Source organism: Chrysochloris asiatica, unplaced genomic scaffold, assembly GCF_000296735.1.
Source record: "Chrysochloris asiatica unplaced genomic scaffold, ChrAsi1.0 scaffold00121, whole genome shotgun sequence".
Lineage (NCBI taxonomy): Eukaryota > Metazoa > Chordata > Mammalia > Afrosoricida > Chrysochloridae > Chrysochloris > Chrysochloris asiatica.
Window position 1 is genome coordinate 6,991,659 of NW_006408639.1, and position 20,057 is coordinate 7,011,715.

Sequence of the window (20,057 nt, forward strand, 5' to 3'; positions counted from 1 at the left end):
AAAAAAAAAAAAAAAAAAAAGATGCAACAGAGAAATGGCAGCAGCCAAGGCAGTAAAACTCAGAGACAGTGCAGTGGGCTTCTCAGCCCAAGGATCCAGGAAGCTTAGTGTCTTTGGGCAGGAGGTTTGCTGGCAGAGTGGGGTGTCTCTGGGCACTTGATGGAAGTAGGTTTGCTGATCCATGGAACTAGAGCTGAGTGCCTTCAGATCAAAGTTTGCTGAGGGACTGACATGCCTATGGCCACTTATCCACAGAGCTAAATAGCTTCTTAACAGTTGCCGTACCAGGGCAGAGGTCAGACAGAGGCCAGGCTGAGAAACTAAAGGTCAGAGAGAGACCTGCCTGTGTATATACCCGAGAAGAGTTTGTCCTGATCAAAGACCTTTAGCATGAGCGTTCCTGAACCGAAATTGTAACCTGCAGCAACAACTTTCCTAACCAACCCCATAATCTTGAGTGCAGTCTGTGGTCTCTGTGTGACCATTGCAACTGATTATCAAAGCCTGCAGAGAAGTAGCAAGTGCTCTGAGAAGGACACTGGTTTTCAGAATCGGTCAAAAGACTGAGGAGGTGGAAACATGGCTGACCTCCACCTCACAGGAAGCAGCCTTGGGCCACTGAGGCTGATGATGAATCTTTCTCCCCGCTCATGAAGTTAGAGGAGGTCAGATGCCTTGGCCACAGAATTTTTACAGAAGCCTTCCTACATTGCCAGAGGAAATTGTGGGAAATTGTTTAGCAACTCCTCCAAAATTTAAACATAGAATTAACCATTTGATCCTGTGATTTCACTTGTAGATGTACCCCAAAGCTTTGAAAACAGGGACTTGAATAGATACATGTACACTAATGTTGATTGCAGCATCTTCACAATAGCCGGAAGGAGGAAACAATGTTAAAGCCCATCAACAGAAGCATGGATTAACAAAGTGTGGCCCATACATACAACAGGATGTTGTTCTGCCATAAAAAGGAATGAAGGGCTGATACACACTACAAAGATGACCCTCAAAAACATTTTCTACATGAGAAAATACAGGCACGTACACAAAAACAAATATTGTACGAATCCATTTATATGAAATATACAGAACAGGTAAATCTGTAGAGATGGAAAGCAGATTGGTGGTTGTCAGGAACTGGTACAAAGGGTGGGAGCTTTCTTCTGGGGTGATTTAATGCTTTGGAACTAGAGGTAATGGCTGCACAACATTGTGAATACACTAAATGCCAGTGAATTGTTTACCTTTAAATGATTCATTTTCTGCTATGTGAATTTCACGTGAATTTTTAAAAAACAGTAATTCTAAGTGCTGAAAAAACAACAACAAAAACCCACCAAAAATATTCAGAGAATTAAAGCTCACGTAAAAGCTGAATCATGGATTCTTGCTAAATTGGTTGCTAGAGTTTCCTTTAGAAAGATTTCCAGTCAAGTTTTCCAGTTTTGGAAACCCTATACAGGATCACTAGGAGTCAGAACCAACTCTAAGATGGCACACAACCCCCACAGGGAAAATACAGAATGATGCAAAAAGTATTAAAAAAATGATGGAAGGAATACACAGAGACACTGTACCAAAAAGAACTGTCAATGTTCATCCATTTCAAGAGGTAGCATGTGACCAAGAACCAAGGGACTGGTAGACGAAGTATAACTTGCATGGAAATCATTGGTGTAAAACCAGGCTCCAGAAGTAGGTAGAGTACAAACTGAAATGTTTCAATAAACGGGTGCAGCACTGGAGGCACTCACTCATCTATGCCAAGAAATTTAGAAGACAACTATGTGGCCAACTGATTGGAAGAGATCCATATTTGCACATTACAAAGGTTACCAAATGGAGTGTGAATTCTTGAAAAATATCATTAATACCACATGCAAGTAAAATTTTATTAAAGATAATTTAAAAACATTTATACAGGGAACTGACCGGGGGCTGCCAGAAAGGATTCAGAAGCTAGATTTAGAAGAGGAGGTGGTAGGAGGGTTATCATTGCTGATGTCAGATGAATTTGGAGTAAAAGCAGAGAACACTAGAAAGAGGGCACTAACATCACACTTGTGCTATATTGACAAAGCAAAGGCATTTGCTTATGTGAATCATAACAAACTATGGATAATATTGAGAAGAATAGGTATTCCAGAATACTTAATTGTGCTCATGAGGAACCTGTACATGTATGAAGAGGAAGTTGTTAGAACAAAACAAAGTGATACTAAATATTTTAAAATCAGGTATGCACCAGGGTTGCACCCTCTCACCATACTTATTCAATTTGTATGCTGAACAAATAATCTGACAAATTGAATTGTATGAAGAAGAATGTGGCATCAAGATTGGAGGGAGACTCATTAATAACCTGCCATATGCAAACAATACAACCTTGCTTGCTGAAAGCAAAGAGGACTTAAAATACTGATGAACATCAAAGACTACAGCCTTCAGGATTGTACCTTAATATAAAGAAAACAACCATCCTCACAGCTGGGCCAAAAAATAACACCTGGACAAAAATATAAGAGATTGAAGTGGTCAAAGACTTCATTGTTGATGGATCCATTTAGCTTCAATGCTCATGGAAGCAGCAGTAAGAAAATAAAGTGACGTACTACATCAGGCAAATCTGCTGCAATAGACTTCTTTAAAGTATTCAAGAGCAAAGACACCAGTTTCAGGATTAAGGTGCGCCTGACTCAAGCTATAGTATATTCAATAGCCTTGGATGCATGTGAAAGTTGGACAGTGAATAAGGAAGACCATGGAAGAAGTGATGCATTTCAGTTATGGGGTTGGCAAAGAATACTGAAAGGACCATGGACTGCCAGAAGAACAAACAGATCTGTGTTGGAAGAAGTATAGCCAGAGTGCTCCTTAGATACAAGAGTGACAAGAATTTCTTATAAATTGGACATGTTATCAGGAGGAACCAGTCCCTGGAGGACATCATGCTTTGTAAAGGAGATGGTCAGTGAAAAAGAGGAAGACCTCAAATGATGGACTGAGACACTGGCAGTAACAATGGGCTCAAATCTAGCAACACTCTGAGGACGGTGCAGGACTGGACAGTGTTTTCTTCTGTTATGTGAAGGGTTGCTCGGACTTGGAATGGACTCGAAGCAACTTCTTCTCATTGACCTTCTACTTTACCAAACTTGATGTTTTCTCCCTAGCATTACTAAAAGCCCCTTCCTATTCCTTTACCATCCAGTCTATTCTGATTCATGCAGACCATACAGGACGGAGTGGAGCTGCTCTTTGGGGTTTGAGACTGTAAATCTTCACAGGAACAGACTGCCTCACCCTCCTTCCTAAGAACGTCTGCTGAGTTTGAATCACTGACCTTGCTGTTCAGCCTACAGCACCAACAGCATTCCTTATTAAAATGCTTACATTCGGGGAAAAGGGCACTAATAGTACACAAATGATTCGCTTTGGTATGCATTTCCTATATGTCTTTCATCCCATGACATTTTTTCTAAGAGGAAGTTCTCCGTGTTTGATTTAGAAGTATTATCTGTACATGAAAATAGAATCTTAATGAGTTCAAAAATCACACGGCCTATGCATGGGTGTGAGCCTCAGTATAAACTTGAATCTTGAGAGTCGAGCGAGGAGACGGAAAACTCCAGCTCCTTAACGTCTGTGCTTCAATTGGAGCATGATAATGCAATCTCTTGTAAAGTTGCTTTACCCATGTTGTTAATAACAAGGGGACATTTTTAAACTAATCAGCTGTGAAGTCCATCATAGTTTATTGCCAATTCTTAAATATGAAGCTTGTAATATATTCATTTATAAAAAACATTGAGTCATTTAAATATCATTAAACCATGGCAGAGTTAAAATGAGTTTCCCCCCGGGGGCTCGGGTGTATGGGAGTAAAGTTATTATTGTCATAACTTGTCACCAGCTTTGGAGCCCGATACAGGACGGTGACATGCTGCTCTTGCCATCACTGGGAAATGGAAACAGATTCAAGAATGTTTCAACTTCCCAGGGTCAAACTGTAGAAAGTGGCCTTTTATTCATCACTCTGTAGTCAGAAAGAATTGTGGTTGTTTTTTTTTTTACCAGATTGAAAGGTAAAGCTTTCTTATTTATACTAGCGAAATGTCTATGTCCTAATACATGATTCTTACCAAAACAATTGTGTGGATTGAAACATTAATTGAGAAAAATCATGAGAGTTTTCTTCAGGGATCAATTCTCCACTCACCACTGCCTTAGCTCAAGTCCATTGGGTTTCTGTCCTCTGTAATATGACCCTGGTTTAATGGTATTTAAATGACTTTTATCAATGAATATATTGCAAGGTTCATGTTCAGTGATCATACCTAGGAGCTGGTCTCCTGGCTCTGATACCTTCTTTCTGACCAATCTTGTCCATTGTCATTTTCATAATCTTAACACGTCTCTACTTAAAATCCTTCAGGGTTATGTTTAAACTCTTAAGTGTAGCAGAGAGAGCTTGTTAGGAGTTGAATTGTGTTCCAAAACTCCTGGTACTTGTGAAGGTGACCTTGTTTGGAAATGGGACATTTGAAGATGTTATCGGTTAGGTATACATGAAGTCATAGAGGAAGAGAGTGGGTCCTAGTTGAATCTGAGTGGTGTCTTATAAAAGAGAAGAGACACAAAGAGAAGAAAGACTCACATGGGAAAACAGAGTTGTACTATAGCCAAGGAATTCCTGGGACCATGAGAGATGTGGGAAAGGTTCCCCTAGACACTGTGGAGAGAATTTGATGCTGCAGATGTGGTGATGTGTACTTCTAAACTCCACTACTATGAGATAATAACTTTCTGTGCTTCTCATCCATCCAGTTTGTGGAATTATATTACAAAGGCCTAGGAATGAACACAGACCTCTTCACGTTTGGCCTTGGTTCCTCTCTGAGACATGTGGAGGTCACTGAGAAAGGGACGCTGTGATATAGTGAGTTATTTAATGTCTCTTGTGATGCTGATTGTGTGCCAGAGTCGGTTCTGACTCATAGTGACCCTGTATAGGGTTTCCGAGGCTGTAAATCTTTATGGAGCTGAAAGCCTCCTCTTTCTCCCACAGAGCGACTGTTAGATTCGAATTGCTGACCTTGTAGTTAGCAGTACAGCTCATATTCCATTATGCAGCCAGGGCTCCTTTTCTAGCCACAGTCATCTTAAACTCCCACCAAATGACGATTTCCGGACGGATCCAGAGAAGAGAAGGTGGGGGAATAGTTTGACGGATTATATGTTCAGTTGTGAGTGATTGTTAGTGATGTTGATTGTGATGGTAAGAACTAGGAACTCTTTTTGTTGTTGTTAAGTGCTGTCGAGTTGGTTCCAACCCATAGCAACCCTGTATAGGGTTTCCAAGGAGCAGCTGGTGAGCTTGAACTGCCAACCTTGTAGTTCAAATGGCTTTGCAGTCTGGCGTATTAACCCACAGCGCCACCCCAGGACTCCTGGAACTCTAACATGGGTATAAAATGAGACATCTCAGAAGCACAGGAAGGGGTCTTAGTACCATCAAGAAGAAACAGGAGTTGAGTGTGTTCGCTCTGAGATCCTTGATCACTGAACCTCCTCGACCTAGGGACAGATCTGTGACACCGGAAGACTGGTAGAGGATCAGCAGCAACAGAGCCAAGAGCCAGAGCAGGAGCCAGAGTGGCGGCTTCCCAGTCCACAGAGCAAGTGCAACCCAATGACTGTGGGCAGGAATAGACTAATTTGAATAATCCTTTGCTTCCTTGAAAGTGGGGTGGCTCTAGGCACTTAATTGGGTGAACAAGGTTTGCTGACTCATGGAGCTCGAGCCAAGTACCTGCAGGCTAAGGCATATGGTGGAATGGTGCACCCTCTGAGCATTTATTAGCAGCCTTTAAAGAGCTTTGTAATATTGTTCAGGTAAATCAGAGGATTATCTGATACCCTAATCAACCCCTCAACTGTGAGTGTTGTATTTGAGTTCTGTATGACCATAGCTATAAATTACTGATCCTAACTGAATAGAGAGACTGTGGGAGGCATGGCTGATGACATCTTTTTTGTTTGTGTTTTTCTGCAGAAGCAGAGGTCTTTGATGCCAGGTTTAACCAACATCACTAAAGAGGTAAATCTATAAAGCTTGCTCAAAATAGGTCTCCAAAATCTAATTTTCTGGCCTGGCTAATAATTTTATGCTTTAATATTAAATTAGAAAAACAGTGAAAAGTTAGAGATGTGATGGATCACAATATTTTCATTGCCTCCAATGAAGCAAAGGATTATTCAAATTAGTCTATTCCAATTGGTTCCTTCTTTCTAGTTACCATCTGCCTTTGCCAGTCACCTGGAGTATCTGACTTTGCTGGAGTATCTGTTAAGTGCCATCTAGTCAGTTCTCACTCATAGTGACTCTGTACAGAGTTTCTATGGCTGTAAATCTTCCTGGGAGCAGAAATCCTTGTCTTTCTTCAGCAGAGCAATTAGTGGGCTTGAACTGCCAACCTTGTGGTTAGAAGTCCAGTGCTGATTATATAGAGCCATGGTACCTGATACCTGTATTTATTTAATCTTTGCTGAATCCTTGTCAATAGAGCTAATTTAAGGCTTCACTCAGTTGGACAACTGCCTAGGAGATCAGTTTATAAAGCATATTAAAACATTCCTAGAATAAAGTGTAAATATGGTGCTAGTTAACTCAGGTTTCCACATGAGACTACTAACATAATTGGCAAAAGTAGACAACACACTCAAGTGGAAATCGTGAAAACACTTCTCACCCAGGGCTGAACTGGCTCCATTGAGTTATTCTGCAAAGTATAATTGCAAATTGCATGTTGCAATTACAGGCTGCTCCAGTAGCCCCGAGACAGGCCAGCTGACAATCAGTTGACGTTCTAAAACTCAGTAAGGCATGGCCTAGTGTTGTCTTTTTTCATATGAAAATGAGCGATTTCTTTCATTATCTAAATTTCTCCCATTGAGATATATCCCCAGGATATATTCTGGGTTCAGAAAGTTCAATATAAAATGGAAATGAGAGCAAGAATACTGAAATATGGGAAATGACATATCAACCTGAAAGCTAAATTTGAGGATACATTTAGAACAAAAAGCTACACATTTACCTTAGCAAGTTTCTCTTACCTTAGCTATTATACATCACTAACATTGTCAAAGACTTGATTTTGCTTGGATCAACCATCAACACTCATGGAAGGAGCAGTCAAGAAATTTAACGATATGTTGCAATTGACAAATCTGCTGTACAAGACCTCTTTAAAGCGTTCAAGAGCAAAAATGTCAGTTTGAAGACTAAGGTAGGCCTGACCCAAGTCATGGTATTTTCAGTACCCTCGTATACATGTGAAAGTTGGACAGTGAGTAAGGAAGACCACAGAAGAATTGATGCATTTGAGTTATGGTGTTGGGGGAGAAGATTGAAAGTTGGAGCCCTGGTGTGGTGCTGTGGGCTAGTACGCTGGACTGCAAAGTCAGTTTGTACCGTAAGGTCAGTGGTTCAAGCTCACCAACTGCTCCTTGGAAATCCTATACAGGGTAACTATGGGTCAGAACCAAATCAACAGCACACAACAACAACAACATGGACTGCCAGAAGAACAAACCAATAAGTGTTTAAAGAAGCACAGCCAGAATGACCCTTGGAAACCAGGATGACCAGACTTCATCTCTCACACTTCGGACATATTGTCAGGACAGACTAGTCCCTGGAGAAGGAGATCATGTTTGATAAAGTTGCAGAGTCAGACAGAAAGAGGAAGACCGCCCCACTGGTTAGACTGGCACAGTTGTGGCGGCAATGGATTCAAATGTAGCAATGCTTGTGAGGTTGGCCCACGACCAGGTAGTTTTTTGTTCCGTTGTGCAGAGGGTTGCTATGAGTCAATGCTGACTCAATGTCACCTAACAACAACAACAACAACAACAATACCATCCAGTTATAAGACCTGGAATGAACAAAAAATAAAAGAATCCCAGAGGGGGAAAAAAAACTACAAACAAATTAAAATACTTGACCAGAAAATGTGTGTGACTTAACAATAGAGAAGTCCATTTATTAGGTATCTACTAATGAAAAGTTAAAGGATCTCTGGTAGCGTAGTGGTTACGAATCAGGCTGTGAACCTCAAGGTCAGCAGTTCATAACTACCAGCTGTTCCGTGGGAGAAAGATGAGGCATTCTGCTCCTGTAAAGATTTACAACCTTGGAAACCCTGTACAGGGTCACTATGAGTTGGAACCGACTTCACAGCATACAACAACAACAACAAAGAAATGAGCCTGGTAGTGCAAATAATTTCAGCTGCTAAATGGAAGATAAGTGGTGTGCACCGCGGCTTCACAGAAGGAACACCTGGTGATTTGTCTTTATAAATATCATTGCCTATAAAACCATAGAGGAAAGTTTGCCAGCCAGTTGAAAGTATCTCATCAGCACCCAACACCAATGTATAAATGTTAAAAGCATTTGAGAGTCAATCTGAAGGAATATCTACAAATGGTTAGGCTGCCCATGGTACCCATTTGTCTCAGTTCACTCTAATTCAGGAGGCAGGCGCTGTGACGTTCACTTCACTCCTGACAAAACAGACCTAGAGAGTTTAAACTCTTGAAAAAAATATTTTTAAGGACTAATTTCATCAGAAGGCTGAGGAGGAGAGAGAGCATTTCCATCTCCTAGATTCCTGGGATTTGGTATTGTCCCATAGCAGAGAATTGCTTTTTTAAAATGTCATATTTTTCTTCTATTTTGAGTCTTATGATGGGAATTGACATATGACATGTGGCAGAGATAACAATAAAAGCATAAGATAGCAGACTCAGATCACAAGAGCTTGAAATAAACTGAGAAACTACTGACCAAAGGTTGGAGATTTGAGTCCATTTAGAGGTACCTTGAAAGAAAGGCCTAGAGCTACTACTGAAAATTTAGCCTTTGAAAACCCTATGAAATACAGTTCTGCTCTGACACATATGGGCTCATCATGAGTTGGCATTAACACCAGGGCAAATGGGCACCCGCTGATGAACTCCTCTGATATCCACAGTTCCCTAATTAAGACTCTGTATTGGCAGAATCCTCACTCCACCACTATCAACAGTATGACATTGAATACTTAACCCCATTTGTCTCAGAATCTTCATTTACAACATCGGATTAAAAAATGCCTACCTCAGAGGATTGTGTTATGGTTTGCGATGAGTTTTTAACAGAGAATCACTTATCTCTTGGTAGGTGCTCTGTCTATGGTAGCTTATTAGGGAAGCGATGATAAGATAGAAGACAAACCCAAAATGATATATTGTGTATGACTCCCAAGGGAGTTATGGAGAACTAGAATTTTCTTCAAAATAAGATAAAGTATTTGATACTTGAATCTACAGATGGACTCTTTCTTGGGGTTTCCATCACTGGAGATGGCCAACCTTAAGCTAAAGGGCTGGTTACTACATATAGCCTAGGGCAGGCATCAAGTCCATGGAACCAAGCCTGGTTCTGTGTAGCCTATATACACATTACAACATGGAAGGTGGTTGTGGGAAGAGTGGAACTTGAAAGAATCTCACACGACCTCCAAGATGCCATTTGACACCAAATGTTATCTGTGAATTGTCAACTTTCTTATTCTCTTATTCATAGGTTTAATATAGGATTCAGTGTCACACAAAAGACATGATATTGTTTATGCAAGAGCATTGCAAATTGCTAGAACTAGCTGAGTTTTCTATTGCTGTTAGCCTTTCCAAGTCACCTCAGACTCATGTGACTTCATGTGGAATGGAATTAAACACCATCTGGTCCTGTACCATCGCCATGATCAGCTGGGGATCAAACCATTACGATTAATTGAACTTTTATTGGCTGGCTTTCAGAAATAGATTTCCAGTCCTTTCTTCCTAGCTCTTCTTTATCTGGACACTCTTCTGACACCTGTTCAGTATTTTAGCAATACGTAGTAACCACTGATAGGTGGTGATTCGTCATGAGGCGCATTGGAAAGGAATCAAACCTGGGTCTCTGCATGTTATTAAGAGTTGTTGAGTTGGCTCGGACTCATAATGACCCTGTATAGGAGCGCTACACCAGGAATCTGTGGATCTTCTTCATGGAAGTTAAGGGGAGAATTCTACCAATGCCCTCTGGGGTTTTCATTAGCTCTCTATCAAGCTTCATTCCTGTTAGCTCCAGGTTTATTTTTAAATGTCTTAAATATTCTGCTTTTATGACAGTGTAACAAAATTTCCATTGAAAATGTCGCTTTCCATGAAAAAGAAGAGGATAGGATCTAAAGGATTTAATGTCTCCCCAAGGTCATTTCCTGCACCAAAGTTTTCAGATTCAGTAGTCATTCCAAGGCAAATGAGAATTCTAAAATCTGGAGCGGGTAGCTAGGAAAAGAGAGGGTGTTAAGGTTGTTCTCACTGTATCTCATCTCAGGCACTGTACCGGAAGGATGCTGGCAAATCTGTCACAGCATCATGAACACATTCTTCAAATGACAAAACTGTTCTCTCTGACAAGCTCTTGGGAAGCAACACAGTGCAGCATATCCTTCTGAGGCAGTCCCAGGGGTGGGGAGGGAAGAAGAAAGCTTATGAAGACGAGGTAAGACAAGGAAAAAGACAGATATATCTGGGTTATCGACTGTCATTGTGGAAAAAATAAACATAAAAGAAAACCAAGTTATTGGATTGAAGCCTTCTTAGCTTGTACTTTCAAAAGAGGCGAAACCATTGCCACTGGTGGTTAAGAAAATGACAGTACTAGCTAATCAAATTGTATTCTGGGTTATGTTTGAAGGCAGTGATTAGCTGATTATTGGAGATAGGTCACCAGAAGTCATGCTTCCTATTTGAACAGAATACCAACTTCAAATGGAAGACTGCATTCCCCATTCTCAATGTAGCTGCCTGAAAGTTCACAAGTCAGGTAGTCATTCTAACCTCCTACAACCTACTCCAACACTCTAAAGATTGTATTTTTAATGATACCTGAGATTTCTCACTTCTAAGTCTTAGGGAATGTTGACAGAAGTTGCTGATCCTACAATGATGTCATAGTACACCAGTAAGAAATACTGGGATTTGTTGTTTGTCTTCCCATCTGAAACATCATATTTAGTATCTCAAATTACAATTTTATGATTAAAAAATAAAGTGAAAAATCCCTATTATCCACTACCCATACCTCTACCACCAACTAGTTTCATATACTACTTTTCCTTACTAGAAGAAATAGAATTTATTCTCTTATTAACGGATTCATAAATGTCATTGTTAATTTCAAAACCTACATAGACAAATGTGTTTTATAGGCCATTCATGAAGACCACAGAGAGTTTGCATGAGCTATGTTCTCTGTGGACCACATAATGTACCAGCAACTTCTCTGCTGAGAACATACCCAATGGGAAGGAGAATAAGAAGAAACACAGAGGAAATGAAAGAAACAGAAGAAAGTCAATGGTGCTCAGGATATTAATAACATTAAAAAGTATTCTTATTACTACTAATGTTGTGGAACTAGCAGCTCTTGTTTGCCGAGTGTGAGCTGCATGCTAGGTACTGGAGGTGTCACCTGAGTTCTTTTAATTGTCACAGTTGTCCTACGAGGCAGTCACTGTCTTGTCCATTTCACATATGCAATTTGAGGCTTAGGTGGATTAAATGAATAGCTCTGTGAGTTTGGATAAACCAGAATTTAACCTCAGACTTATCTCACTTCATATTTAACACTCAATTGCTATACTATGCTGCCTTTTGAAATCTTTCAACAAACTGATGTGACACTAGAGGCACTCACTCATCTAGTCCGAGAAATTTAGAAGACAACTACTTTACCAACTGACTAGAAGAAATATGCATTTGTGCTCATTCCAAAGAGAGGTGACTGAACTCAATGCAGAAATCATCAGAAAATATCACTGATACAAGTAAAGTTTTACTAAAAACAATGCAAAACTGGCTGCAGCCATACATTGACAGAGAACTTCCAGAGTTCAAGCTGGGATTTAGAAGAGGCCGTGGTACAAGGGATATCATTGCTGATGTCAGATGGATCTGGGCTGAAGGCAGAGAATACCAGAAAGATGTTTACCTGTGCTTTATTGACTATGCAAAGGATTTTGATTATGTGGATCATGACAAGCTATGGATAGCATTGTGAGGTATGAGTATTCCAGAACATTTAATAACCTCCACCAGCATGTACCCTTGGATGTCTCCTTTTCGTAACTTAAATGTTCAACACAGGGTTTAATATTCCCTTCTTAGTCTGATCCACTTCTCTGAAGTACTTTTGTAGTCATTATTACACTTTAATGTTTGTAGTCATTATTACACTTGCATAAAACCTATATTAGAAGACCACTTTGGATGTGAGGACTATTCCCTCTCTCTAGAATACTGAGGAAAGATACTTTCTCTTCTTCACACCATTGTTGTTGTCGTGAGTTCTTGAGTCAGTTCTGACTCATAGTGACTCTGTATAGGGTTTCCAAGGCTTTAAATGTTTGCAGGAGCTGAAGACCTCATCTTCTCCCATCCAACAGTTGGTTGACTCAAACTGCTGACCTTGTGTGTGGTTCACAGTCCAGTGCTTATCATATGGCACGACTGCACCTCCATAGGCCATGATTATAATCAAATAATCCAAAAATGCAACACCACCTTGGTTAGTCATATCAATATAGCTGACAACTTTTGATTTTGCTGCTAACTAAAGCCCACGAAACCTCGTTGAAATCGCATGATTTCTCGCTCATTAGGATTTTTAGATGGTGTTAGGGGCAAAGGGTAGAAGGCAGTGTTGGAATTTACTCTGTGAGATTCTGTTTCACCTTTGCCTTGTTGCCACCTTGGTGTGTCCATTCTGCCAACAGTGTATAACCTAATCGCTCCTAGCTTTATAATCCGTAGCCAAGTCAAGAGAATTATCTTAATTCAAATGTGGAAGTTGCTGGTAGGTGTCAGGGATTCTTTCTCTGTAGATGACATGGTCCTCAAGATCTATGCCCTCCACTTTAACCAAAATGTCCAGATTCTTTAGGGAAATGCTCAAAGAGAAATGACAAATGCTAATGGAAAGGTAAGCACAGTCAAGTCAGTTCCGACTCACAGTGACCCTGTATAGGGTTTCCGAAGAGCACCTAGTGAGTTCAAAGCACTGAAACCAACCTTGTTTATCCTACAGTGCCACACCAAGACTCCACACCAAGAAGATTATATATAATCTAGGGGTCCTTGGGTCATGACAATTGTTAATGTGCTTGGCTGCTAACCAAAAGCTTGAGTCCATGTAGAGGTACCTCAGAAGAAAGGTCTGCTGATCTACTTTTATAAATCAGCCATTGAACTAGAGTGGAGAGTGAAGCATCCAGCTGATAAGAAGAGAGGGCATATGCACAAGAACACCCACACTGACAGATAATACCCACTTGACATGGCTTCAATGACTGGATGATCAGAGCTCAACTAGAAGAAGAAAGAAGAGGACAAAAAGAGTAATCTGATACAATTTGGTGAACTTGAACTATAGCTATGGATGCAGTAGCTCAAAAGAGGGAACAAATCTTTACAGTGAGGATCATTCCCACCCCCTCGATACACAGAGTAGACAGGGCTGGGCAACTTGGACATTTTGGGAGGGCTACAAAGGCAAGAAGTGACTGGTTTACAAGCTTTCAAGATGGAACCTAGATCCAGAGGGTGCAGAGGAAGGTAGAATCTCCACTGAGTAGTATCCATTCTGTCTGGGCGGAGCTGATGAAAGGAGTTGCAGATTGGTGTCTTTTGAAACAATGGTGAATAATTGTTATCAGGACTGATTGTGAGGGTTGGAAATATAAAGGTAGACATTTTGCAGCAAAAGGAGGGGTGTGATTGACTTTGCAGTCTAGGAGCAGAGGTTCCTGGGACCATCAAGGGAGAAGAGCAGAGAGCTGGACCTTATCCAGAGAAGCAATGATGCCAGAGATGGAGGCAGAGACGATGACATGGAGAGATGGAGCGGCTGGGGACTTTAGACCCAGAGAGGGAGACAGGCTATACCCTTTGGTTGGTTTATGACGCATGGAGGGGATTGTAATCATGGCAATGAAACAATATACGATAGGATGAATGTAAAGCTAATGTTCTCCCATATAAACTATCACATAATTCACAATAAAACATTAAAAAACAAAAAAACAGCCATTGGACATATACTAAGAACTGGAGTAAGCTCTGCAGCAACTGCTTTATAGAAAACCTAAGTGAGGCAGGAAACAATGATGGTATTGGTTTAGACATTGGTTTTGAAATGGAAAAAGTGGGATGAAATCCATGTTGAATACATAAATCCTACACATCTTAATAACTTTCTATGAGTAGTGGAAGACGGAGGAGGCAAAAGCAAACTTAGTTTTCTAGTTTAGGCCCCTGGATGGCAGAGGATCCTGTTCATTAAGATAAGATCCCCATGGGGGTTAGACATTGTGATGGGAGACACAGAAGACGAAGCGCTGTTACAGACATTCCAAGGCTCCTCCTTGACGCTGCCCCACTGCCTTTGAGTTGATTCTAAGTCATAATGATTCTTTATAGGGTTTCTGAGACTGTAAAGCTTTATGGGAGAGACAACATCATCTTTTTCCCAGAGTAGTTGGGGGTTTCAACTGCCTGCCTTGTGAATAGCAGTCCAGAACAAATCCCATATTGCAAATTCTTCAAATTAAAAAAAGCAACAACCCCAAAGTTGGGTTTATGTGAAAATCTTGTTGCTTTCTTTGTTGTTATTTTAGCAACTAATTAAAAATATTTGTAAGTTTAATACAGGTCAGTATTTGAAATTAACACATATACTGGCCCCTATTAGGACTCCTGGTGTGGCTTTGTAGAATCAGCACTGGACTGCGAACCACAAGGTCAGTAGTTCAACCCTGCAGCTGCTCCTCGGAAACCCTGTACTAGGTTGCTATGAAGTCAGAACTGACTCAAGGGCATTTAAGAACAAAAGCAAGTGTCAAATTTAAGTTTTCTGTTGTTGTTAACTGATGCCAAGTCAATTCCAATTTATGGCAACCCCATGGACAATGGATCATTGCTTAGTCCTACATCATCTCCATGCTGGCTGTAGATTGGACTCTTGTGATCCATGGGGTTCTCATTGGTAGGTTTTTCCAAAAGTAAATTGCCAGTTCTTTTGTTCTAGTCCATTCTAGCCTGGAAGTTCTACTAAAACTTGTTTCACATCAACCCAAAATGTAAACTATCACTGACAGATGGCTGTACATATATATGTGTTGGCTGTGACTCAAACTCTGGTTTCCTATATGCTGTTGTTGTTGTTATGTGCCATTGAGTCAGTTTCGACTCATTGAGACCCTGTATGGGATTTCTGAGGAGCGACTGGTGAGCTTGAACCACCAACCTTGTGGTTCAAACCAAGCTTGCAGTCCAGTGCATTAATCCACAGGACTCTGGTTTCTGCTATTGTTGTTGTTGTTGTTGTTAAGTGCCATGAAGTCAATTCTGACTCATAGCAACCCTGTATAGAGTTTCCAAGGAGCAGCTGGTGAGCTTGAACCACTGATCTTGCAGTTCAAATGGCTTCCTATATGGCAGGTAAGAATTCTAAACTGAACCACCCTTGTCCCTTACGTTTCAATTCAGACTCTTGATAATGAAAAAATAAGGATCATTTTTACTAAAACATTTAAGAATCAAATTTCAAATGTTAGGCAATGACATTCTTCAGGAACAAATGTAGCTGTAAAAGCTTCCATTTCAACTTCTGGAAGATTTTTAGACGTTGAAGTGTATGACCCTTCACACTTTTTTCCAGATCCTAAAATGACTGCACTTCCTTGTGTCCACCAGGATTAACAAACACATTAAATGACTTCTAAAGATAGATCTCTGCAGTGAGTCTGTCACTGTGATTAATTAAAGTAGAACCAAGTATAGGTGGGACCCTTCTTGCATATCCTGTCATGGGTGATTTTTTGAAAGAGACTAGCTTATCACGATTAAATTCCAATTTCACAGTTTACTAATTTTTTTCTTTTTGTTTCAGTGCAAACATGAAAGCATTCATAATGCTAAAGAAGTCTAGATGAGATGCCATCCTGTTTGCTGTTTGACTGCACATTAAATTCCCACATGAACAGGAGTCAGTGCATGGGTAGATACGACTTGCAGGAACTGAAACTGGCTTGTGCAAGATTCAACATGTAATTTTCAATAGCTTTTTTCCCCTTCAGGAATGCCTCTTACTGCAAGTATAGCAACAACTCAAAGGGTTCTGTCTGATGCTTGCTTGAAAGCCTTCGAGTTTTTTTGTTTGAGGGTTGTCTAGCTTTCGAGGGAAAGCCTGTTGTGAGAGAATTATTTTACAATAGATGGTCAGTTGGACAAGGTAGCACAAATAGTTAAGCACATCCACTAACCAAACGGATAGCAATTTGAATCCACTCAGAGGCACCTTGGAAGTAAGGACTGGTGATCTACTTCTGAAAGATCTGAAGCACTGATAGCTATGGAACACACTTCTCCTCCTACACATGTGATGTGTGCTCACCATGACGTAGAGTTGGTCCAGTGGCAACAGCTATTTGGTTTTTTGTCTTGTTTCATTTTGTTTTTGTCAGTTGGATAACCAACAAGCATTTATTAAGTGCTGACTATAAAAACAAACAAAAAAGGAACCAGGAACATAATTCAGGCCCTTGGAACCTCTACTGCCTCGTGGCAATGGCAAAACACATACCTAAATATCAATCTGACAATATTTTCAGAAGGAATAAATCACAAATGGTTGACTATAAACAGGTGCAAGCAACTTTGTAAAATGGACACAAACTTGAACCAGATCTGAGTTTGTAAAATGCCTCTAGCAATGACTTGAACATTATGTCATTAACCTTCCTACTGGAATGCATATTTTCTTTAGAAAGCAACCAGTTGAATGCTTATTACATACTAGGAATGAATCTAAGCATTCTGCATGTATTATTGCCAAAGCCAGGAGGAAAAGACTATTATCATCAGATAGCTGAGGACTGAAGTTCAGAGAGTTTAAATAACTCCTCAGAATGGAACAACCAGCAAGTTGAAATTTATAACCAGTTGTGCCTGACTTTAAGGTCAAGTTTTAATCACCATGTTAGACAGTGCAGCAGTTAGAACACTATGCCTTACAAAATAAGTACTCAATAAATACCAAATGAATGAGTCTTTCCACAAAGTTGTTATCATTACTCACAGGGATTTGTTTCATCCCTCTCAACTATGCCTCAGTGGTTTAAATACTTGCAGAAGTTCAGTAGTTTTAAAAAGACATGATGCATGTTGCCAGGCATCATTAAATATAACGCTTTAGTTAATGAAATTACTGTTTCTTACCACATTAAAAAAAACAAAAACAAACTTATACTTGAAATATCTTGACAGTTTTTATTGTGGTTTCTTAGAACAAGTATTCTTAAGCTAAGTTACATTCAGAAAAGAAGTGATGTGAGGTTTGGTGAAGGGATATCTACAACATGATGATGTGCAAGGCTTCCTGAAATTGGTCAAGTCACCACCCTTTACTGGGTATTGATTTCAGCAACTGTCCAATGAGGCATACCATTCAGGGCTGAACTTGCGCAGGTCTGTGATGAGGAATCCTGAAGTGCTGTAGGATCACTGAGTCAACAAAGAAATATTTTACAGTACAGTTAACAGATGAGGCAGAGAGTAGTATGAAATGAGAACTTGTTGGAAATCTACTTGGAGAAGAACAACAATGGTTATGGGCATTGTCTAAAGGGGCTACCTGAATCTAAGGTCATGGCTGGTTAAATAATAGCTACTTAGGGGTTTGGAGATGGGGAGAACAACTAAAACAACATTAAAAAGACCTGCAAAAAATGAACCCAAATTCCTCAGCCCTCTCTACTTGAGTTTCTTGCTGTTGTTGTTAGGTGCTTAGAGTTGGATCGAACTCATAGCAACAGAATGAAACAGTACCTGGTCCAGCACCAACCTCACCATCATTGTTATGTTGTTGCTGTTACGTGTATCCCAGCCCTGCACCATCCTCACAATTGTTAGGTTTGAGCCCACTCACTGTTGCTGCCACTGTGCATTTCATCTTGTTGGGGACCTTCTTCTTTTTTACTGACACTCCACTTTAGCAAACATGATGTCTTCTCTAGAGTGTTATGCCTCCTGAGAACATGTCAAAAGTGCTAAACATGAAGGCTCACCATCCTCGCATCGAAGGAGCATTCTGGCTGCAAATCTGCCAAGACATATTTAGTTTTCTGGCAGTCCACAGTACATTCAACATTCTTGGCCAAAACCATAATTCAAATGCATTGATTCTTCTCCAGTCTTCCTTATTCATTGTTGAACTTTCACATGCATATGAGACAACTGAAAATTCTACTCCTTGTGTCAGGCCTACCGAACAGTAACCTTAGTGGTGGGGATGGTTATGTGCCCTGGAGTCAGTTCTGACTCATAATGACCCTGCACAGGGTTTCCGAGGCTGTAAATCTTTACAGGAGCAGAAAGCTTCATCTTTCTCCTGCAGGACAGCTGGTAGTTTCAAACTGCTGACCTTGTGGTTCACAGCCTGATTTGTAACCACTACACTACCAGAGCTCCTTAGTAATCTTAGTAGTAACACTTAAAAGAGGTCTTTTGCAACAGATATGCCTAATGCAATATATGTCCTTTGATTTCTTGACTGCTGCGTTCAAGAGCACTGATTGTTAATCCAAACAAAATGAAGTCTTTGACAACTTCGATCTTTTTTCCATTTATCATGATGTTATTTATTGGTCCTGTTTTGATGATTTTGTTTTAACATTGAGGTGCAATCCATACTGAAGGCTGTGGTCTTTGATCTTCATCAATGTTTCAATCCCTCTTTGCTTCCATCATGGAAGGTTGTATCATCTGTATATTGCATGTTGTTTATGAATCGTCATCCAATCCTGATTGTCTATTCTTCATACAATCGGCTTCTTGGGTTATTTGCTTAGCATACAGATTAAATAGTGTGGTGTAAGTGTATAACCCTGGTGTACATCTTTCCTGACTTTAAACCATTCAGTATCCCCTTGCCTCTTCTAATTATCCTAACGATTGCCTCTTGGCACATGTATAGGTTCCTCCTGAGCGCATTTAAGTGTTTTGGAATACCCATTCTTGGAAATGTTATCCATAGTTTTTTATGATCCACATAGTTGAATGCCTTTGCATAGCCAATAAAACACAAATAAACATCACTCTGTTATTCTCTGCTTTCAGCTAAGACCTATCATAAGTCAGTAGTGATATTCCTAGTTTTACACCCTGTTCTCAACCTGCCTTGAATTTCTGGCAGCTCCTTTTCTATGTGTTGCTGCAATCATTTTTAATTATCTTCAGCAAAACGTTATTGCAAGTGATATTAATGACATTGTTTGATGATTTCTGCATCCCTCTGGGTCATCTTTCTTTGGAAGGAATACAAATAGGAATCTCTTCCAATCAATTGGCCAGATAGATGCCTTCCCAATTTTATGGCACAGATGAATAAGCACCTCCAACATTGCATCAGTTTGTTGAAACATTTTAATTTCAATTTTTATTATACCAGCTCCTGAAGCTTTGCCTTTATTTTTGCCTCTGCCTTCAGTGTTGCTTGAACTTTTTCCTCAACACCACTAATTCTTGATCATATGCTACCTCTTGAAATGGTTGAACATCAACCAGTTCTTTTGGTACAGGGACTGTGTATTCCTTCCATTTTCTTTTGATGCTTACTGTAACATTCAATATTTTGCCCATGTTGTTGTTGTTGTTGTTGTTAAGTGCCATTTAGTCAGTTCTAATTCATAGTGGCACTTTATAGGGTTTCTGAGGAGCAGCTGCTAAGCTTGAATCAAAGACCTTGCAGTTCAAACCAACCTTGCAGTCCACTGCATTATCCCACAATGCCACAAATGGCTTTTGGTGGGAGTTAAAAAAGGCATGGGCACAAGCGCCATGTAAAGTAAAACTGTGCATTGCAAAACCTTTAAATAATTGCCCAACTTCTGACTTTG